The 24,020-nt window shown below is 46.4% G+C and overlaps 2 pseudogenes; one reads left to right on the top strand and one right to left on the bottom strand.

The window, feature by feature from the left end:
• The first annotated feature begins 967 nt into the window (after window positions 1-967).
• On the top strand, window positions 968-2,852 carry LOC123050088 (amino acid permease 6-like; annotated as a pseudogene).
• Window positions 2,853-6,484: 3,632 nt separating this feature from the next.
• Window positions 6,485-8,675, bottom strand: LOC123050090 (BTB/POZ and MATH domain-containing protein 2-like; annotated as a pseudogene).
• Between the last annotated feature and the right edge of the window lie 15,345 nt (window positions 8,676-24,020).

The raw sequence follows: 24,020 nt of genomic DNA on the forward strand, positions 1-24,020 counted from the left end.
GCAAAGGCGAGATCATGGTGCGGGTGAGATGTTGCAACCGGCTATGCGAAAAGCTTCGACCAACGCACGCAGAAGCTGCAATGGCAGCGGCGAGGCAAAGGACCGTGCTGGAACCAGCGTATTTTTTTTGCTGGAACCACGACTTGCATTTGTTGCGACCTGAAGGACACAAGCGAGCTCCCATGGCGACCTCGATGACGTTTTGCTGCAATCGGCCGAAACCAGAGCTGGAATCAGCAGCCCGGGTTGCTGCAACCAACTAGAGTGGTATTCTGCGGCAATGACGGGGGGCGGAGTCGACAAACCCCATGTTGCAAGCACCCATGATGGGGGATGGGGGTGATGCACCGGCTCTGCAAGGGTGGCGACAGCGCGTCGAGTGGTGGGGAGCCGGCGGTGATTCGAGGGTTGGTGGGCACACATCCATGGCGGATTCAGCGGTGCTCACCGTTGCTCTCTTCCTGATGCGGCGGTATGCGACGACTCGATTTTTTGGCAGGTGAGGAACGCGTGCTACGCAAGGAAGGAGAAGAGGGAGAATCCAACGGTGCAGGGGCGCCTTGGGCCGGTCGATCGGCGCCTAGAATACTACAAATGGGATTAGGCTTGGTGCTCGTAACAACTTGCTCCCTCTTTGTTTTTCTCATCATTCTTCCAAAAAAACATTTTTATTGAAAAAAATCTTTCATGTGACAAAGAAATGAAAAGGCAAACATAATGGAAAAAAAGATAGGTTAATTGTGTGTCACATGGACATGTAACTGCGTGCAGCCGACCACCGCCGTCGAGGGCAGTTGCGTGCTTCAGAGTTAAAGATGAGACCCGGGAACAAATCAAATCCGATCCGAGTCGGTTTAGGCAATTTGATCGACTGAAGACGGAACACGGAGTAATCACCTGTGCTGTTATAACTTATAAGATGCTGCCCGGCGCGCGCATCGCAGCTTGCTCCCCGAGACCAGCTGAAGTGCGCGAGATGGCCCTAGCAGACGTCGATGTGGAGATCGGGGGACTGCCGGCGGAGCACCGTCTGCGGATCATCGGCGACGGTTCCGTCGACGACGACGGCAAGCCGAAGAGAACGGGAACCGTATGGACAGCTAGCGCGCACATCATAACGGCGGTGATCGGCTCCGGCGTGTTGTCCCTGCCCTGGTCCATGGCGCAGCTTGGCTGGGTCGCTGGGCCGGCCACGCTTGTTGTCTTCGCCGGCGTCACGTACTACACCTCCGTGCTCCTCACCGACTGCTACCGCAGCGGCGACGCCGTCGCCGGGAAGAGGAACTACACCTACATGGAGGCCGTCGAGTCCTACCTAGGCAGCGGGCAAGTGTGGTTCTGCGGCCTCTGCCAGTACGTCAACCTCGTCGGAACCGCAATCGGGTACACCATCACGGCGTCCACCAGCGCCACGGCTCTGTATAAGGCCAACTGCTTCCACAGCGGCGGCCACTCCGCCGACTGCGGCGTGTACACCACCATGTACATGGTCGTGTTCGGGGTCTCCCAATCAATGTGAACATAACGCAGCAAATATAAACAGTAACCAAGACTCACCTGACACCAACATCATTAGGGCCAAATCCAAGAGGAAGAACCTTCTCCTTTTGAACAAAGTCAGCACCACATCTCTCATTAAGTATTCCTTCTCCTTCTTTTCCTGAATTTCTCACAAGAATGTCTAATCTGGCCAGATTTGGCTTTATTTGTTCCAACTTCAACCCACCAATACCATTTGCACCATCCACAATTAGTTTCTCATTTAGTTCATCGATGCCTTTATCATCAGGGGTTAATTCCAACAAATGCCTGTTGTGCCAATCAATGCAATTGTTCAGCAACGTCTTCTCCCAGCTCCCCAACCTCCACGAGATGGCGTGGCTGTCTATCCTGGCCGCGGCCATGTCCTTCTCCTACTCCACCATCGGCGTTGGCCTCTCCCTGGCGCAGACCATATCAGGCGCTACCGGCAAGACGACCATGGGTGGCACCGTAATTGGGGTAGACGTCGCAAGTTCGGCCCAGAAGATATGGCTGACATTGCAAGCGCTGGGCAACATCGCATTTGCCTACTCGTACTCCATGGTCCTTATAGAAATCCAGGATACGGTGAGGGCACCTCCGGCCGAGAACAAGACGATGAGGAAGGCGAACCTCATGGGGGTCTCCACCACCACGGCCTTCTACATGCTCTGCGGCTGCCTCGGCTACGCCGCCTTCGGCAACGCGGCGCACGGGAACATGCTCACCGGCTTCGGCTTCTACGAGCCCTTCTGGCTCATCGACTTCGCCAACGTCTGCATCGTCGTGCACCTCGTCGGCGCCTACCAGGTCTACTGCCAGCCCATCTACGCCGCCGTGGAGAGCTGGGCCGCGGCACGGTGGCCGGGCTCGGACTTCGTCGTCCGCCAGTACCATCCCTTCGGCGCCGACAGGTTCGGCGTCAACATGTTCAGGATGGTGTGGAGGACGGCGTTCGTCGTCGTGAGCACCATACTTGCCATCTTGCTGCCCTTCTTCAACGACATCCTTGGGCTCCTCGGCGCGCTCGGGTTCTAGCCGCTCACCGTGTACTTCCCCGTGGAGATGTACATCCGGCAGAGCAAAGTGAAGAGGTCCTCCTGGAAGTGGGTGGCGCTGCAGAGCCTGAGCTTCGTGTGTTTCGCGGTGACGGTGGGCGTGACCGTCGCGTCCGTGCAGGGGATCACCCAGTCGCTCAAAAACTATGTGCCGTTCAAGACCAAGTTGTGAACAGAATAGCTTAGTTTTTCGATAAAAAAAGAGCTTTGTTAACTTCTTTTTTTGTGTGCAAGCCTTCTCTAGAAAACTTGTTGGTTTGTGCATTTGCGTGTTTCATATGAAGCACGTAGATAAACCGAGAAAAGGATATTTACTTTTCTTTAACGAAAATACTAACGCCCACACGTGTGGGTGTCTGGCAACTCGCCCACACGTATGGATCCTTGTCCAACCAATTCTGCATGAATCTTGGCGCGTTCTAGCAGTTTTTGTGTGCCACGTAGGATTAAGCTGGTGTGTGGGCATTCATCCGGTCGCCCACACGTCCTTTTTCACCATACGGGGGGCTGGTGTGTGGGCGTTTAGCAATTCGCCCACACACCAGTTTTCACGCACGTAGAGGGGGCTGGTGTGTCGGCGTTTATTACTTCGCCCACACGCTCGTCTCCTCGCCCACACCCAAAGCTGGCAGTTGCCATGTGTTTCTGCAGGGTACATGGCAACTGCCCAACTTTGCTTGTAAGCAGATGACAACTCTCTTTTACCCGAGTTGCCATGTGTTTTTGCATGGTACATGGCAACTGCCCTAGCGTGCACGTAAGCAGATGTCAACTCTTTCTCTTTACATGGCAACTGCCCTAGCGTGCTTGTGAGCACATGGCAACTCTCTCTTTTACCCGAACATGTTTTTTTGCCATGCCTTTTTGTAGTGCTACATGGCAACTGCCTAGTGTTAGTGGGTGGCAACTCCTAAAATTTTGAAATCATGGCAACTGCAATAGACCAGACCATACATAGCAACTGCAGTTGAGTAACCATGGCAACTATAGTTGTCCGACATGGCAACCGGAGTTCAGCGACATGGCAACTACAGTTAAACGAACATGGATGAGGGTCTAGACCATGACAACTGCGGGATGCGCGGTGACTGTCACGCGGGGTGTGCGGGACCACGAGGTACGAGGCCCGACGTACGGGGCGTGTGGGCATTATCTATTTCGCCCACACGCACGCGTGTGAGAGGGATCGGGAGGGAAAAAAAGAGGTGTGTGGGCATTACTTGTTTTGCCCACGCGTAGGCGTGTGGCCTGTTCTTCTTATACATCACACAAAATGTGTGGGCAGACCCCCTAACGCTCACGTGTGGCACTTATCGGCGTCTTTTTTTAAATATGCAGGAGAAATGCATAAAAAAGGACGCCGATATCGGCGTCCTTTTTTAAACATGCAGGAGAAATGCATATGTAATACTCCCTCCGTTCCGAAGGTTTTGTTCCGACCAGGTGAAAACAGGCGAAATGACATGAATACCCCTCTGATTTGAATCCACCTATCGTCTTCTACCTCCGCCTCCGCCGCCACCTCCGCCCTCCACCTCCACCCCCACCTCCACCCCCACCCCACCTCCCCTGCGTCCAGGCGCTACTCCTTGCCCGCGCCCAGGTGGAGGCGAGGTGGTGCTGGGCTCTTCCTCGCCCGCACCCAGGTGGAGGCGAGCTGATGCTCTGCTGCCGCCCAGGCCCCTCACCCGCGCACAGGTGCTGCTTCCGCTGGACTACTCGCCGCGCACCGAAGCTGCTGCCGCTGGAGTAATTGCCGCTGCACAGGATCTTCTGCCGCTGGAGTACTTGCCGCTGCACAGGAGCTGCTACCACAGTTATCAATTTTGCTCGCCTAGGTTCATCTCCTCGCCCAGTACTCGCTCTGCATCTGAGTAAACAATTTGATGATCATAAACTGAGACTTGCTCTGAGTTTAAGCTAAAGGAAACTTTGAATCATAAACTAAGTTTAAGATAAAGAAAACTTTGAATCTACTGCATCTGCTGAATGCTGATGCAGCAGTACTCCAGTTTCGAGAGCTGTCTTAGTTTAAGCTAAGTTTGAACAACTTTGAATCCACTGCATCTACTGTCTGAACAATTTGGAAACTTTGAATAAGTTTACAATAATTTGGAGTAAATACAGAAATTAGCATTTGGTTGCAATTTTCAGTTTATACTTTCTGTGCTCAACTGAGCATTTGGAGTACACTGGAACAGAACTGAGATCATACTGAACTGAACTGAGCATTTGGAGTAAATACTGAACTGAAGGAAGCATTTGGAGTATTTTTTTGTTTTGCTCAAACTCTTGCCCATGTAAAGCAGGCATCACAATGATACTCCTAATGCTCAGTAGGTTGCTCATGTACTCCTGGAAATGGAGTAGGATGCTAATAATTCAACAAGGATGTCTCTGTCTAATGTGCCATGGATTGCATCCATGTGAGATGTGTGTGTGTGAGAGAAAAGGTTGTTGTGCAAACATTGTGTGACAAAAAAGAACTGTATTACTCCTTGTTGAGGTAGAGAAAAAGAGTACTGTTCCTGGAGATATATACTGTACTTTTATACTGCAAGCACAAGTTACAGTTATACTGCAAACACAAGTTAATTTTACTGAAAAATATCCAGAAGCATGTTCAGAATACTTACTGAAAAATACTGTTAAATGTTGACAAGTTCAATCTTGTTAAATACTCCAAGTAAAATTACTCCACGCATGTACAGTTCAATCTTGTTAAATATCCAAGCAAAATTACTGAAAAATTACTGGAGTACTGGAGTACTCCTGTACTAGAGCTCCTCTGCTTCTCCTCCATTGACATGGACATGGCCATTCCCATTCTCACGGGCATGGACCAGCAACCTCTTCTTGATCTCCCTGGTCAACAGCTCCCCTACATCAGCAGCAGCTGCTGCTGCACCGCCACCGTCCTCCTCCATGATCACACCTCCTCCTTGAACTGGTCCCACGCCGCTGGCTGCGGGCTCTCCACCGCCACCGCCAACTCCGCACGGGGGGCAGGCGGCGGCGTCGGGGTCGTCGGAGGGAAGCAGGGCGACGGGCTTGACACGCAAGCCGCCGGCCGTCGCAGTAGCACCGGCGCACGCAGAACCAACGCCTCCGCCGCCTAGAAGCTCGTTGCCGGCGCCTAAAATATCGATCTTTGGACCTGGGAGAAATCGTGGTGGGTTTCTGGCGCAGGCCGTGGGAGAAATCGTGGTCGGAGGAGGAGAGGCCGGCGACGACAGGGGAGGGGGGGTCGGCGACGACGGGGCGGAGAGGCCGGCGACGAGGGAGGGGATCTGGGAGGGAGGTGAGTGACGAGTGGGTGAGGCTAGCGAGTGGGAGGGCATTTTGGGAAACTTCAAAAATTTCGTAGTGTAACGAGATTTGTACGTGGAATCCTTTAACGACCTATATTTCGGTACAGAGGGAGTACTAAAACTTACCTACAACCAAAAGTTTACAACTAGCTAGAACCAAACAACCAAAGTTGTGAACAGAATAGCTTAGTTTTTCTATGAAAAAACCTTTTGTTAACTTATGTTTGTTCATTTGGATAAACCGAGAAAAGGATATTTACTCTTTTTTTTTTCTCAAATCATGCAGGAGGATGCATGTGTAATATTAAGAGAGAGAGAGAGAGATAAAAAACTTACAACTAGAACCAAACGACCAAAAACTGCAGGAGCCCTACCAGATACTGTACCTCAAACTTACCTACTACACACCTTGGCAATAGAAACAACAATTATAGAAGAAACATTATTTAACACCCTTCCTTTTTTTTCGAACTTACCTACTACACACCTTGGCAAACAGCCAATTATGGTAGATGCATGGTATGCTCCATTGAGTCAAAAACATTATTTAACACCCTTCCTTTTCTTTCGAACTTAGTTGACATATGTGTCTAGTAATATGAAAGAACCTTTTTTTTTTGGCTCATATGTGGTAGAACGAATTCTGTTTATTTTGGCATACTATAAAATATGAACTACAATCATGTAAAATTGGTTACTCCAGAATTGTCTAAAATAGAATGAATCTGAAGTTACCATTTGAACGGTTGTACTATAATAAAGCACGAGGATCATTAGTTAAATTTTGGACAATTGTACTAGTATAATACCCGAATAATATTCTCACTACAATAAATTCAATCATACAGCAAAATTCTGAATGAACTGAATAATAAACTGCATGGGCAACAGTATATTATCTTACAGTTTATACTGCCAGTGAATGATCCAAGCACTCCTTTGGATAACAGCCTTTTCCTCAAATAGGAGTTATGCCATGGAGTACTAATCAAACTGATATGGTAAAAATATCATCAAAAATGCAAACACGACTCATCACAATATCACGGTGTAATAAGTCATAGGTAAACCGAGCAATGGATTGAAAATAGCAGTCTGCATAACTAGTTCCACATATGATAATTTGACCTCTGAACGTACCGGACTAGCCACCACGGGACACCATGTCCAGTAACTCCTTCATGACCAAAGGACAGCTTGCTACCAAATGTTTGAAACCATCGCTTGCCATGACAGCTTGTAGAACATTCCGTGGGGCCATAAACTCAACGCAGGCTTCTTTGAGATCCTTGCAGTGGTGTTGCTCTGCTAAAACCAATGTTGTTGCAACAGTCTCCACGTCAATGCACTCAGACAATTTACTTTCACACATCACATTTAACCTATCCAAACCATATCGATCCGTGGCAACTAGCAGATGCTGCAGTTTTGCAATTTCACCTTCTTTCTGGTGCTCATCGACTATCAGGGAATCTGTGTATATGAAGTGAAGAAGAGCCTCAAAGATTTGAGTGTCGATGTCATCAATTTTGATGCAGTGTGTTTCCTTCTCCTTCATCGGACCCAAGAGCTCCGCCTTGAAAACCAGAGACCATGCAGCCAATAAGCATCTGTGAGCTTTGAACAATTGGCCGCCCACACTGAATGTCACGTCTGCTCCCTGGCCATCCTTCCACATTTGGCAGAGCTGGTCTTGCAGATTCGGTTGCGGAACCACAACAGTGTTCCTCTTAACCTCGGTGCGAGGTTCTTTTATGACGGTGAGAACACAGCGTATAATCAAGAAGCCATTGTTGGCTTGCGACGATGATTTCAGTTTCTCTTTCGCAACAAATCTGCAGTAGCCCCAATATGACTTTGCTGAGGAAAGACATGACCCATCTTACCACATTTAGTTAATTGTGCCTCGCTGTCTTTCTCTAGCATGTTTAAGCTGAACTTAGTCCTGACATTATGCGTGTCATTCTGTTGAATGACACGGTCCAGAAAGACTGATGCATAGCCAGCGTAGTCTGCCATCCTCCCATCCGGGAAGAAATTCATAAACCATTCAAAGCCACCCACGCTGAAGGTGCTTGAGCGAACGTGCTTGCCGACGCCGATGCCATCCAGCAAACGGTAACTGGCCACCTCAAAATCATGCACCGCAGTGACACTCTCCGTCAAGCATGTGGACGATGTCTTGGGTAGCTGGCCATGGTTAACTTCAGAGGTGGATTTGTTGGCCATGGTGAACAAAAATGCAACGGGTGTTGCAGGCTTGCGAAGCAGACAGAACTTCCTCTGACAAAATTCAGTTTACAAGCTACTAGCAAATATGAGCCTTAAACTGAGAGATCAACAGGTTTCAACCGGCGAAATCGGACCTTGAACGAAACACAGCCCAGATATGAATCTGATAACAATGAGATCTCAACACCAAACAAGTCACCTTTTGGTTGACGCGTAGCAGCTTCCCATCTACAAAAGTTGAGGAACATTCAAATCGAGGAAAATATTTAAGATCTGAACCAAGCCTACCCAACTTGATGGTTCACGACGAACGGGCAGCGGCGCACCGTGGTACAGAAGGCGACGGAGCTGCGGGAGGGCGGCGCGCCGAGGAACGAGGGCGCGACGGGCAATGCACGGCAACGTCGCCAGGAGAGGACGCAATCCCGCACGCTGATCAGGTCCAACCGGCGGCGAGCCCGAAGGTGGTGGAGGCTGAGAGGAAGAAACCCCAGGCGCCGCCGCCCCAGCCGCCGGCTTGTCGACTAGAGGCGCAGCAGACGGGCTGAGAGAGTCTACTTCGTGGCTGGGCAACCAGACAAAGAAAAGAGTTTTCAGTGAAATCAGCCCATGAGAAACTAGGCTCGCTCCGGAGCCGAATGGGGGCCTTGTTCCCTAGAAAAAGATTCTCTAGAAAAAAAAAACACAGTACAGAAGCAAACATGCATGCATATACACACATACACTCACCCCTGTTGACGAAGTCACAACAGACGCCTTCATAGTCAACGGAAAAGTTTTCTCCTCCTGAACGCACACGCTGGAAGGCCTGAAATAAATCCAAAAAAATATAAGCATCAATGTCAAGGCTAGAACTTGAACCGTCCTGGGTTGGGAATACTACACAAGTTGGTTCAAAATTCTTTAGAAATTGACTACTCAATTAATACAACAAGTTTCTCTGAAAAAATACATTAAAAGTGATTATACTTTAGAAAATACCGATTAACTCAAAAAATAGAGCTTTAGAATATTTGAGTTTTTAGGTTGGAGATATAGTATCAGTGTGAATTTTGACAAACCCCTCGGTAGGGTGCTGTGACTAGCCGGAAAGCAAAGAGGGGAAACAAGAGAGAAATTTACCCTGATTCAGGCCCTTTCTCTAGAGGTAAAACTCTACTCAGTCTCTTATTGTATTGACTGAATGGGGTGTACGAGGTACGAAGATGATATCAGAAATCATAGGTATACAAAAGGGTGATGACTAAGGTGCCTATCGACAAGAATGGCACCGGCTTAAAATGACACCATGGGCCTATGGTTATAGAATCCTAGTCAGAATCTCCCGGTTGCTCCGGCCTCCTCGTCTTCCACGACAAGGATGACAATTCCTTCCACTGGAGGGCTACTAGGGCGGACTGACAAGATGAGGCCGTGAGGCGGCCTGGGGGTCTTGGGTCGGCCTTCTGGGCTGACTTCCGACATTTTGAGTCACTCTTGAGTCATAGCACCGCCAGTAACTCTTGAACAAGCCCACAGACTTGGCACCTTCCGGCCTAGGGTTGACTTGATCACATTGTCTTCCCATAGCTTGACGAGGCCTTGACTGGTTCACGAAGTTCCCCAAAAGATGGGTTACGCGCCGACTTGCTCTTGAGGCAATGTGTGACGCGTTCCGCCAGTCTCTGAATATGGTAGAAGATCCAAGGGTCGGCATTACCGAGTGCACGACAGCTGACCTCTGGTCTTGTTTTGTCGAACTAAATATCTGATATCTGCGGAATCTTTCCTACGAAGCCAGCCTCCGCGAGTCGATTTCCCGTGGCATAATTTCGATGATGAAGGCACGTGCAGACGTCTGCATCTGGCCTGGTGAAAAATGGAAAAGTCTTTCCCTTTCCTGAAACCTTAGCACAAAATAAAATAGATTAATAAAAACACAAAATGGCCCATTTGCATAACACCCAGAGCTAGGGCGTCATGCTAGAAATCATGGCACCCATGCTAAATAAGCATGACGCCCTGTCCTGAGGTGTCATGCTAGACCGAAGGTGCCATGCTATTTAGCATGGAGCCCCAGCCCCGGGCTTCATGCAAGTGAGCCATTCATGAATTTTTTATCTAGTTCATTTTTTTAATCCAGCATGTTCAAGGTGAACTTAGCCCTCGTACCTTCCTGTTGGCTGACACAATACAAAAATGCTAAAGTCTTAGCGGCAAAATGGACCGATTCACCACTTGGGTAGAACTGGATAGTCCAGTCGTAGCCACCAACGCTGAAGACGCACGAGCTGATGTACTTGCCGACGCCCAAGCCGTCGAGCAGCAGGTACTGGCCACCTCGAAACCATGGCCTCCGGTGAAGCTCTCCGTGGAGCATCTGGACGACGTCACAGGTAGGATGTGGCCATGGTTAACGATGGCCGTGGAGTTGTTGGTCATGGCAAAGATGGAGAGAAACGGCGATGGTTGATGGGCGTACGTGCGCCAGTCCCTGATTTCTTTATCGGCGATGGACGATGGGATATCACTTCCTTGTTTCCTTAACCACTTTAGCTCCTCATCCATGGGGAGGTCCTATGCTTTGGCTACCGCCACCCAGATCCCCGGCACGGCAGATTTCCCCGTTGCCGATGCAAAGCGCCGACTCCAGTACTCAACAATACCGACCAACAAAAAGTTGCTGGTATTGGCACTTCATAGCATCCTCCATTGCCGCAGTAGAAACATGAGACATTACAGGGCCAGTTAGTAGGATACTTGATGGATTCACGCTCACAGATTATTAGTTCCATACCAGGATGCCCACCAGACAACCAAATAAATGTCAAACCACAAAATGCTCCCTAATCCCCATGCAATCATATTTGACAACAGACTTACACTGCCACATATACAAAACTTTGCTTGCAAATCTGATAAAGCAAGCTCATAAGTCAAACGATTACTATCATCACTGTGCACATCATAACACGACACATGATAACAGGTGAAGCATGCCACATTCTTATCATCAACACAAAAACTTGGTAAAAGAATATTTGTTCTTATACCTATGAAACACGACAAGAATGATAGCGAGAAATATTAACTCTAAAGGTCAATCCTAGCATGTCCAAGAAGCAAATATATTCATTGAATTACAACTCAAACAATCGCATAACCCTAATCAATTAGTTACTATTCCATGCCACTTCATGAAATTACACCTGGTGTAACGTCATCTGGAAATAAAAGGCTAAACAAACACTAGTTCTTACCAAAACTAATTCATAGAAAGTAACATAAACATGCCAACAAGATCATCACAATCACAAGATTGCGGTGGCCGAAGGAAAACACCACAGAGACCATAACCACACAACCAGGCTCTTAAGCGTTGGCCTGATGGTCGGTACCACAATCAGTCATGGCTTGATGGCCAGACATTATCGGGCACAAGGGAGAGAGGAGGGAGACTAGGAACTCACCAGAGAGCGTTTCAAGTGCATCATCCTCAAGGAGTAACATCCGAGAGCCAGTCCCTGCATGCAGCAATCACATTCTGTCAGCACTTGTGGACTTCCATTTTTTATGTTAAAAAACTCAGTGTCCCTACAACTAACATTTTTAGGCTTCACCAGATCAATTGCACCACAGGAAAACAAATAAGGGTATAAAATGAAAAGAGACTCAGTGCATCTACAGCCACTACTTTTAGCAGCTTGGTTTGCACCACATACGAACAAGGATTACTCGGATAAAGATTTCTTGCATGTAGTCATTTACAAAACCCCTCACTGGATTCTACATGGCCTATGTATATGTCGATGATTTTATCGTCGAAATACATGAAAGGTGCTCACAATCATATCAAGACGGAGATTTGGATGAAATCAAACACTATCAAGTTCATAACTTGAGCATATTCCCTTAGGAATACCTATCTACGAGTCTTAACATATCCATAAAATATGATAGAAATTAAATATGGATAAATCATATCAAACACACATACTATCCCTAGCTAACAGGAATGCAAACTCATTTTATACATAGTATCTATGATGAAGTGGCATCGGGACCTCTAGTTCCATATCGCAATACTATTATTGCAAAGTGTGACAATATTTTGTTGTCAATTTATCCAAAGTGCTAACCCCAACTAAATGTTAGTGTAAGTAACATCCTTTGATATCTTCAAGGCACAAAAGATCTTGATTGAATCCCTCAGGAACATCAAGAATTGACCATTGTGTGATATACAGATATTAGCTATAATTGTTTGATCCCAAAAATGCCATATTGTGGACTGAATTCACCGAAGATCCTTTTAAGGGATGTCTTCGCACATACTTTAATGTATACTATTATTAATCATTATGGTATAATTACTTTATATGGGTCGTCATAAAATTTGTATGGCTTCACAAAATGATTGATTACATTCAAGATTATGTGGTTAAGATTCAACAGAATCACCTACCATTATCTATCAAGATATTATCACTTGTATTTCTCAAATGCATAAAGGTTATATACAGAACAGTATTGCAAAGAAAATTATTGAAATTTGCAAATTTCAGGGGGAGTAAAACTCCCAAATCATAACGAGTCGATGATCGTCAGATCATACATATTGTACTCTTTTCCCCCTTAATGAGTTTTACCTGATGGTTTCTCATAAAAGGTTTTTTGAGACTATATAAATACAAGTGTCCACATATGCCATTTCGCTTTCCTTATATTTTCCCACTTCGTTTTAGAGGAATTACATTGGCACATCATATTAAACTCATTTTCACTCCTTTTCACTTTATGGGTTTACTTTCAAGGTTCTCATATAAGGTGCTAAATGAGGTAAGATATCTTCATTGTCATATGTCATACTTCTATTTTCCCCACCGGAGATTTTAAAGGAAGTATATAAGGCATATTTATTGATCTCTAAACTCACTAATGAGATTTATCCTATCAAGGTTTTTCTCATATGAGTTATCAGGGAGAAAATAATCATTATATGTTGTACCATTTTCTCCTATTTTTTTCACCAGGTTTTTGGAGAGATTCTAAAAATGAAGAATTGCAAGATGATTAGAAAGGACAACTTCATGGATACACAAGAACACTCTAAAGGCTATGCAAGAAGATCCGAAGATTATACAAGAGATTCTCAAGAAATGGTGTTGTCCAAGGGGGAATGTTAGGAATAGATTAGCTTAGATCCTAAGCCAACTAAAATTTATTAGATTGGCTAACATCTTAAGCTAACTAGGAAGTTACTTTTGTCCACATGTTGCGCCCCTTTGAGAGGACGCGAACCTTGTAAAGCAACCTTTGTATGCATCTATTGGGGACATATAAATACCCAACTCAATCATCAATACAATCGCACTTGATTCTCTCAAACCATTCTCCCTTCAATCTCTGTTTCTAAAGACTTCTGTCCGTAGGGCGTCATCACGTCCTTTGACACCGTATATGCGCGAGCTCGGTCAACGGGTAAGCGTGTCCCTATTGACGTGGCAGCATACAACATCAAGTAATGCGTCTCCCAGGGCTCTAGGTTCCATTTCTGGGTATACTTTCCTAAGTGTGTCTAAATGAGCGAACGGGTATGACCGAATCGACACGTCTCCCTGGCGACGCGGCGGGCGAACCCGAAGCGCAGCGATAGCCGGTGTGGTTCGCCACGGATTTCAGGGCGGTGAGGGTTCTCAGGTACCACTGCGGCGAGGTGGTTCTGCGCTCGCGCCCGGCGACGGTGCTTGTCATCGACAAGCGGGGGTACACGGTTGACGTGCGTACTGGGGGAGGGATCGTGCTAGCCCCTGGTGCCACGATCGTGTTCCCCTGTCACGTTGCTCATATCGAGGGGAGACCCCGGACAGGGGTGGTGCCTCGGGAGCCGGCAAGGGAGGAAATGCGGCCGGTGGGAGAGGAATTGCGGCCGGTGGGGGATTAAATTCGGGCGACGTATCTGGTGAGCTCGCTCCGAATTCCCCTCGCCTCCCACCTCTTCTCCCACACACCCCATCTACTCCTTCGCTCGCAGGCGTCCGTGACGGAGATGGTGGAGATAGACGAGGAGAAGATGCAGAGGTTTGCAGGTAGGGACACGCGCCTGCAAGCCCGTCTGAGAGAGATTGAATTGTGGTACACAAGAAAGCGAGAGATGTATGCGGAGGCGGATGCGATTTTCGAGGGACTGACGGCGGCGGAGGAGAGATCGCTCTTCGGACCCGGCGAGCGCAAGCATCCGCTGCAGGTTCTGTTGTGGGCGATGGATCAGGCGGATTCGCCGGTGAGATCCGTGGCAAGGAAGTGGGTGGCCTTCACCTCCTTCGAGACCGTGGATCTCGCCCCGGCCATGAAGGAATCGGCGCTCAGATCCCGCGAGGGGGTCTTGGCCCTCCCTGCTCCAGGGTCGGCCATGGCTCCGATCGTGCTCCACGAGGACCCGGTGGAAGAGCCACCACAGGAGGTGGCGAGGATGCCGCGCCGCTCCGCTCGACTCGCTCCGGCTCCTCCAACTCCGACGCCTCGCCGCTCAGCACGCCTCGCCGGAATTGATGCCTGAACTCTTCACTAGCCAGCAACCGCTTTTGGAGGCTGGCTAGTGAAGATTCAGGCGATGATTCTGACGAGGATGTCGCCACTTCAGGTAATGCTTGCTGTCCCATGCTTGATTACAAATCTCCTGCATATGAATCTAGGGGTGGAGTTCGTAAAATTGATAGTCAGCGCCAAATTAGGCGGATTAATCGTAAGATGAAGAAAAAAAATGAACATATATGTTCAGAGTTTGCTTCTGAAAACTGAAGTAGAAGTTGATAATGGGCAGAGTGTTAAAATTTTGACAGATGGTCAGGAAAAATTTACACACATTGACTCGCCTAATTGGGGTAGATATCATAATAATGAAGTAGATATGGCATTGATAAAAATTAGGCATAAGGCCACCAAAGTCTGGGATTTAACCAGACTCCCTGGATATTTAACTGATATTAAGATTGAGGAAGAAAAACTCAATGATGAGGAAATTGATAACATAGATGTGGTTTTCTGTGAGGTTGAGAATGTTCACAAAGATATAAAGGATATTGAAATCCTAGAAAATACTATGCTGGAAGAAGTGGCTGATGAAGTTCAGAGGAAAGGGACAGAGCATGAAACATGGGAGGAGAGACGAGGGAGAAACGTTATGGACCACAGAAATTGGGGAAAAGTTGGCAAGTTGGGACTTGCTGCTCCCAGGCCCAAAAAAGTGGTGGGTGGGGGTGGCCCATAAGAAGGAGAGGGGGAGAGGCCCTATATAAAGGAGGGATCCCACCTTATATCCCAGAACCTGATTTCCTCCACCTACCAAACCCTGACAAGGGCACGGTGTAACATCCCAAATTTTCAATTTGGAATGTTATACATTAGATCATCATGCATAACATATTTTATTGCATTTTGTTTTGCGATCCTAGAAATTCTACGCAACTCAAGGACCCACGGAGAGAGTTGGGGATTTCGTTATTTTCATATTTGGGTTTTCTCAAATTTTGAAAATATGATAATTTGTTTTAATTATTTTCTCTCTGAAAAATATTTCATATCAACATATATGAGAGGGGATAATATGACTTCTCCACAAATAATGAAATATTGGAGGAAAAATATTAAAAACAAATATTTGATTTTATTTGGATTTTATTTGAATTAGGAAAAATACGCGTTTTTCAAGTTTGCATTTTTGGGCCCAAATAAATGTTCATCTTGTCCGGATTGTTTTTAGAGGACGGTGAAAATTTATTTCGGGATTTTTGGAGTCCGTTTAGTATTTCTTTTCTTTCTTTTTCTGCACGTCCGAATTATTTAAAAAAATAAGTTACCGCCTTACCGGGCCGTGTCCGACCTGGACACTGCGCCCGGGCGGCCTTTAAAGGCCAACGCCCCGCCCCGGGATGAAACCTTAGCCGCCAGCCCCGCCCCGCGCGAGACCCGTGCCGCCGCCGCCCGATCGCGCCGCCGCCGCCGGATTCCGCCGCCGCCCCGGAGCCGCTGCCGCCCTGATCTGTCGCCCCCGCCGCCCGGCGCCCCGTTCCGCCGCCGCCCGACCTCGCCGGAGGTAGCGACCCGCCGCCGCCGGCGGTTTTCTTTAGAGAACCGCCCGGGTTTTTTTAAACCCGGTTTATTTTTTATTAGATCGGTTTTTTTTGGTTTAGTTTATTTAGCGGACGTTCGTCCGTACGTTCGTTTTAACGAACGGTTTTAGTCGTTTAACCGCAGACAGCGAACGTTCGTTCGTTAGCCTGTTCGTCAGTTTTTCTTTTTCTCGGATTTTCCGCGATTATTTTCGATCGCGATTTCCGATCTGGTTTTCGTTTTAGTAGAACTGTTCGCTCGTTTATCGGAATCAGGCGTTTCAAGCGCCAAGAGTTTCGTCTCGAAACCCTCTTTCTGTTTAACCAACTTAAATAAGTTTTGCTACTGTAAAATTTGACTTAGGTCCAGATTAGTAAACGAAGCTTGTTTCTTTCGCCGTTTGAGTTTCGTTGCTTCGTTCGATTTGATTCTTTTTGCAAACCGGAGTTCTTAAGTTGAACTTTCTGGTTAGATCTCTTATTTCGAGTTCTACCCGTGCACCCTTGCTTGATTGCCTATGTGTGTATTGTTTGTTTGCGATAGAGTACCCGGAGTGCGAAGCGTGCTACTACGAGTCTCTAGGTTTCACGGATCATCAGCAAGGCAAGTAACACTTTGATCATATCCCTTTCATACTCAGTTTTTATGCATTAGTATCACCCTCAAACATTGCATGAGTAGGATTGATAACATGTGGGTATTGGGAAGTAGTTGATGAGGTAGGAACCTATTGCCCTGCATTCAAATCTTGGGAGTTACTTCTACGTTTGCTTATATTGCCATGCTATGCTCGTAGACGTGGATTGGGTTTGAGTGACTACATGACAGTTGTGAGATTGTTAATCAATGGTTAACTTAAGGTGGCTACTTAAATTCACATCTGGGTGGATTGAGGCACCCGGGGAACCCAGTGATTGCCTGTATTTTTTGGAAATCCCGGGGTACCATGTGATTCTCCTATGGACCGCCACCCAGGCTCAAAGGGATCATGAGATTTTTCATACTAGAAACTTCCGTGTGCAGCCACATGCTATTATGGGCTCTAGCATAGTTGATTAAGTCGTGTGAACTCTTAAAGTGGTAGACTAGCAGATGTAGGGGAAAGTAGGTGTAACTGTCTACCCATCGTAAGGTGCTAACGCGTCTGAAAGACTGTGTCTCGGTCATCCGTTTCTCAAACACCATGTAGTGCGAGAAATCCAACGGAGGAGATCGAGTCTTGTGGGGAAAAGTGCACAAACCTCTGCAGAGTGTACAAACTAATCATGGTTAGCCGTGTGCCTGGTTATGGACATCTTGAGTATCTGGTTCTTGGATTATCATGTGAGTCTCATCATCATGTACTTAATTAATTTTGTTGGGTTGTTAATGATTACTTTTAATTGGGATTGAGAGGGGGTTTACCTTCTCAATATTTTCAACCAACTTGGTAGTTAAATAAAATATATTCCTTTGATGTAGGAAAAAAATTGGCTTTTCGCAAAACTATAACCATAGAGCTTTCCAGGAGCCAAATATGCATGTAGTGATAGCATTACTCTGTTCATTACTCTCTATGTGTTACTTTGCCAGCATATTCCATGTGCTGACCCGTTTTCGGGCTGCAACGTATCATGTTGCAGACTTTTCAGACGACAAGTAAGGAGCCTTAGGTCATGGTCTTATACTCAGTGATGCCGTTGGAGTTGATGGACTCACTTTATCTTCCAAGCCTTCCGCTGTTATCGTTTTAGATGGCCTTAAGCCATATTTATTGTAATAAGTTCTCTCTTGAACTATTCGATGTAATAAGTGTATGATTGCTACTCTGTTATAAATCCTTCAAGTACTGTGCGTGTCAGCATTACCGATCCAGGGATGACACTGATGCACGGAGACTAGACTGTTTGAGGTCTGGTCGCTACACACGGCGGCGGCAAGCAGGGGGTGAATTCCGAGGAGGAAGAAAACTACTGGGAGGAAGACGAGACCATGGCAGGCAGGCAGGATAATTGGAGACCAAGACCAGGGAGAGGGACTGTCGGTGTCAAAACCGGCGGATCTTGGGTAGGGGGTCCCGAATTGTGCGTCTAGGATCGATGGTAATAGGAGACGGGGGACACGATGTTTACCCAGGTTCGGGCCCTCTCTATGGAGGTAATACCCTACTTCCTGCTTGATTGATCTTGATGAATATGAGTGTTACAAGAGTTGATCTACCACGAGATCGTAATGGCTAAACCCTAGAAGTCTAGACTATGAGTATATGGTAATGAATCTCTGTCCTATCCGGACCATGCTCTCCGGTTTATATAGACACCGGAGAGATCTAGGGTTACATGAGGTCAGTTACATAGGAGGAAATCTCCATAATAGGTCGCCTAGCTTGCCTTCCACGCCAAGTAGAGTCCAATCCGGACACGGGCATAGTCTTCGATCTTCATGTCTTCACGGCCCATCAGTCCGGCCCATGGATAATAGGTCGGGCGCCCGAGGACCCCTTAGTCCAGGACTCCCTCAGTAGCCCCTGAACCTGGCTTCAATGACGAGGAGTCTGGCGCGCAGATTGTCTTCGACATTGCAAGGCGGGTTCCCCTTCTTCCAAACCCCAAGGTAGTCTTCGGATGTGACGATTGTATCCGGACCTGTGTATATAATTGCAGAAAATACAATACTCCACGAGCCCAATCTGCTGACAACTGTTTATGACATTGTATCACGCCTGCCCGGTTATTGTTTCCAACCGTTGGCTAGCCCGTCGCCCCACGTCTCGGGAACCGGTTTTATTGGCACATCTTGTCAAAGCAGAGATCGTGTCCCCTTATTCACGGGATTTTCGACAATGTGGGTATGGATAACCCAACTGTCCCCTGGGTACAACTCTTTGGGGATAGGTAAGTTTCAAGACCCAGGAGGGGACGCTTGATATTCTGGGCCTTCATATAGGGACCCAGACATGTCTTTTTCTTCCGCTCTTTCTTCTTCCTCAACCCCAGCCACCTCGAGTTCCAATCACCACCAGCCCCAATCATGTCTGGGTCCAGCCGTTCAGGCCGGTGGGTGGCCTCTTCCGTCACGGAGGAGGATATTGCAAAGCTCCGCGTAGCGAGGTACCTGACCCCAGAAATCCTTCATCGGCTTCCTGCCGAGGGGCGGATTATTCCCACCCCCAAATCCGGCGAGAGGGTAGTATTTGTGTCCCACTTCCTCCATGGGTTAGGGTTCGCGCTTAACCCCTTCGTCCGGGGCTCATGTTCTACTATGGGCTAGATTTTCACGATCTGGCCCCGGACTCTGTTCTTCTTATCTCAGCATTCATCGTCACGTGTGAGGCCTTCCTCCGGACTCCTCCACACTTTGGTTTGTGGCTCAAGAGTTTTGATGTGAGGCCGCGGGTGATAGAGGGGGAGCAGGCGAAGTACGGCAGCGTTGTCATAAACAAGCTTGCCAGCGCAGTTTGGTTTGAAGGATCCTTTGCCGAGTCTTCCGAACTATGGCAGCAGGGGTGGTTTTATGTCAACGAGCCGCGGGGCTCCAAGTGGGTGGCTACGCCTGCGTTCCGACCCGGCCCTCCGATTCAGTGATAACCCACAAGTATAGGGGATCGCAACAGTTTTCGAGAGTAGAGTATTCAACCCAAATTTATTGATTCGACACAAGGGGAGCCAAAGAATATTCTCAAGTATTAGCAGTTGAGTTGTCAATTCAACCACACCTGGATAACTTAGTATCTGCAGCAAAGTATTTAGTAGCAAAGTAATATGGAAGTAACGGTAACGGTAGCAAAAGTAATATTTTCGGGTTTTGTAGTGATTGTAACAGTAGCAACGGAAAAGTAAATAAGCGAAGAACAATATGTGAAAAGCTCGTAGGCATTGGATCGGTGATGGAGAATTATGCCGGATGCGGTTCATCATGTAACAGTCATAACATAGGGTGACACAGAACTAGCTCCAATTCATCAATGTAATGTAGGCATGTATTCCGAATATAGTCATACGTGCTTATGGAAAAGAACTTGCATGACTTCTTTTGTCCTTCCCTCCCGTGGCAGCGGGGTCCTAGTGTAAACTAAGGGATATTAAGGCCTCCTTTTAATAGAGTACCGGACCAAAGCATTAACACATAGTGAATACATGAACTCCTCGAACTACGGTCATCACCGGGAGTGGTCCCGATTATTGTCACTTCGGGGGTTGGCCGATCATGACACATAGTAGGTGACTATAGACTTGCAAGATAGGATCAAGAACTCACATATATTCGTGAAAACATATTAGGTTCAGATCTGAAATCATGGCACTCGGGCCCTAGTGACAAGCATTAAGCATAGCAAAGTCATAGCAACATCAATCTCAGAACATAGTGGATACTAGGGATTAAACCCTAACAAAACTAACTCGATTACATGATAAATCTCATCCAACTCATCACCGTCCAGCAAGCCAACGATGGAATTACTCACGCACGGCGGTGAGCATCATGCAATTGGTGATGGAGGATGGTTGATGATGACGACGGCGACGGATCCCCCTCTCCGGAGCCCCGAACGGACTCCAGATCAGCCCTCCCGAGAGGTTTTAGGGCTTGGCGGCGGCTCTGTATCATAAAATGTGATGAATCCTTCTCTCTGATTTTTTTTCTGCCCGAACACGAATATATGGAGTTGGAGTTGAGGTCGGTGGAGCAACAGGGGGCCCACGAGGCAGGGGGCGTGCCCAGGGGGGCAGGCGCGCCCCCACCCTCGTGGACAGGTGGAGGCCCCCTGACGTGGATTCTTCTTCCAGTATTTTTAATATTTTCCAAAAATAAGTTCCGTGGAGTTTCAGGTCATTCCGAGAACTTTTGTTTCTGCACATAAATAACACCATGGCAATTCTGCCGAAAACATCGTCAGTCTGGGTTAGTTCCATTCAAATCATGCAAGTTAGAGTCCAAAACAAGGGCAAAAGTGTTTGGAAAAGTAGATACGATGGAGACGTATCAACTCCCCCAAGCTTAAACCTTTGCTTGTCCTCAAGCAATTCAGTTGATAAACTGAAAGTGATAAAGAAAAACTTTTACAAACTCTGTTTGCTCTTGTTGTTGTAAATATGTAAAGCCAGCATTCAAGTTTTCAGCAAAGATTATAACTAACCATATTCACAATAACATTTAGGTCTCATGTTTACTCATGTCAATGGCATAATCAACTAGCGAGCAATAATAATAAATCTCGGATGACAACACTTTCTCAAAACAATCATGATATGATATAACAAGATGGTATCTCGCTAGCCCTTTCTGAGACCGCAAAACATAAATGCAGAGCACCTTTAAAGATCAAGGACTGACTAGACATTGTAATTCATGGTAAAAGAGATCCAATCATAGTCATACCCAATATAAATTAATAGTAATGGATGCAAATGACAACAGCGCTCTCCAGCTAGTGCTTTTTAATAAGAGGGTGATGACTCAACATGAAAGTAAATAGATAGGCCCTTCACAGAGGGAAGCAGGGATTTGTAGAGGTGCCAGAGCTCGATTTTAAAGCAGAGATAAATAATATTTTGAGCGGCATACTTTCATTGTCAACATAACAACCAAGAGATGGCGATATCTTCCATGCTACACACATTATTGGCGGTTCCCAAACAGAATGGTAAAGTTTATACTCCCCCTCCACCAACAAGCATCAATCCATGGCTTGCTCGAAACAACGAGTGCCTCCAACTAACAACAGTCCCAGGGGGAGTTTTGTTTGCAATTATTTTGATTTAGTTTGCATAAAGCATGGGACTGGGCATCCCGGTGACCAGCCATTTTCTCGTGAGTGAGGAGCGGAGTCCACTTCTCTTGAGAATAACCCGCCTAGCATGGAAGATACAGACAGCCCTAGTTGATACATGAGTTATTCAAGCATACAAAACAGAATTTCATTTGAAGGTTTAGAGTTTGGCACATACAAATTTACTTGGAACAGCAGATAGATACCGCATATAGGAAGGTATGGTGGACTCATATGGCATAACTTTGGGGTTTAAGGGATTGGATGCACAAGCAGTATTCCCGCTTAGTACAAGTGAAGGCTAGCAAAAGACTAGGAAGCGACCAACTAGAGAGCGACAACAGTCATGAACATGCATTAAAATTAATAAACATTAAGTACAAGCATGAGTAGGATATAATCCACCATGAACATAAATATCATGAAGGCTATGTTGATTTGTTTCAACTACATGTGTGAACATGTGCCAAGTCGAGTCACTTGAATCATTCAAAGGAGGATACCACCCCACTATACCACATCACAACCATTTTAATAGCATGTTGGCACGCAAGGTAAACCATTATAACTCATAGCTAATCAAGCATGGCATAAGTAACTATAATCTCTAATTGTCATTGCAAACATGTTTATTCATAATAGGCTGAATCAGGAACGATGAATTAATCGTATTTACAAAAACAAGAGAGGTCGAGTTCATACCAGCTTCTCTCATCTCAATCAGTCCATCATATATTGTCATAATTGCCTTTCACTTGCACGACCAAATGATGTGAATAATAATAAGAGTGCACGTGCATTGGACTAAGCTAGAATCTGCGAGCATTCAATAAACAGGAGAAGACAAGGCAATATGGACTCTTGGTTAAATCAACAATAATGCATATAAGAGCCATTTCAACAATTTCATCATGGTCTTCTCCTATAGACCCCCAAAGAAAAGAAAAGAATAAACTATTTACACGGGAAAGCTCCCAACAAGCAAAAGAAGAACGGGAATCTTTTTGGGTTTTCTTTTTAATTATTACTACAGCAGGAAAAGTAAACTAAATAAAAGCTAAAACTATTTTTTTGTTTTTCTTAAGGTTTTTCAAACACACAAGAAGAAAGCATAAATAGAAAATAAACTAGCATGGATAGTACAATGAAAGAGTATGAGCACCGACATCTAGCAATGAGTGTGTAAACATAAATGTAATGTCGGTGGGAAATACGTACTCCCCCAAGCTTAGGCTTTTGGCCTAAGTTGGTTTATTGCCACGGATGGCCTGGCGGATATCCAAAGTTATAACCGGGGTCATACTGAGATGCAGCGGTCATTGCATCGTGTGCTGCAGCTTGGAGGCGAGCTATCTCAGCCCTCCTCTTATACTCCTCCGCCTCCTCTCTGGTTATAAAATGTCTCCCCTTTGCCTGAAAGTCAAAGAGAGTAGGGGCAGGAAGAACAATATTTACGGCGTGACGCCTGTCAAAGATTAGTCTGTACTGGAGAGGTGGTTCATTCCTCTCGACAACTTGATGGTAAACCATAGCATTAAAGTCTAGATAAGTAGGAGGCAATTCAATATCATCATCGCGTATGGTTACACCAAGAAAATCAGCTAAGCGGGTTGCATAAATTCCACCAAAGAAATCTCCATTAAATCTATTATTATGCAACCTACGTGCAACAATAGCTCCCAAATTATAAGATTTATCTCCTAACATAGCACTCCTAAGAATACTGAGGTCAGGCACACATGTGACATGCTTCATCCTTACCATTTATGCACCTACCTATAAAGAGAGCAAAATAATGTATAGCAGGAAAATGAATGCTCCCTATGGTAGCTTGCGCTATATCTCTAGATTCGCCCACAATTATACTAGCAAGAAATTCTCTAAATTCAGATTTGCAAGGTTCACTAGTACTACCCCATTGTGGAAGTTTGCAAGCAGTGGTAAAATCCTCTAAGTCCATAGTATAAGAATTTTCATAAAGATCAAACATGACAGTTTGAGAATTACGTGAAGATGAATATTCAAACCTCCTCACAAATGAACTAGTGAGATAGTGGT

The sequence above is a fragment of the Triticum aestivum genome, chromosome 2D (assembly GCF_018294505.1).
Source record: "Triticum aestivum cultivar Chinese Spring chromosome 2D, IWGSC CS RefSeq v2.1, whole genome shotgun sequence".
In the NCBI taxonomy this organism is placed as follows: domain Eukaryota; kingdom Viridiplantae; phylum Streptophyta; class Magnoliopsida; order Poales; family Poaceae; genus Triticum; species Triticum aestivum.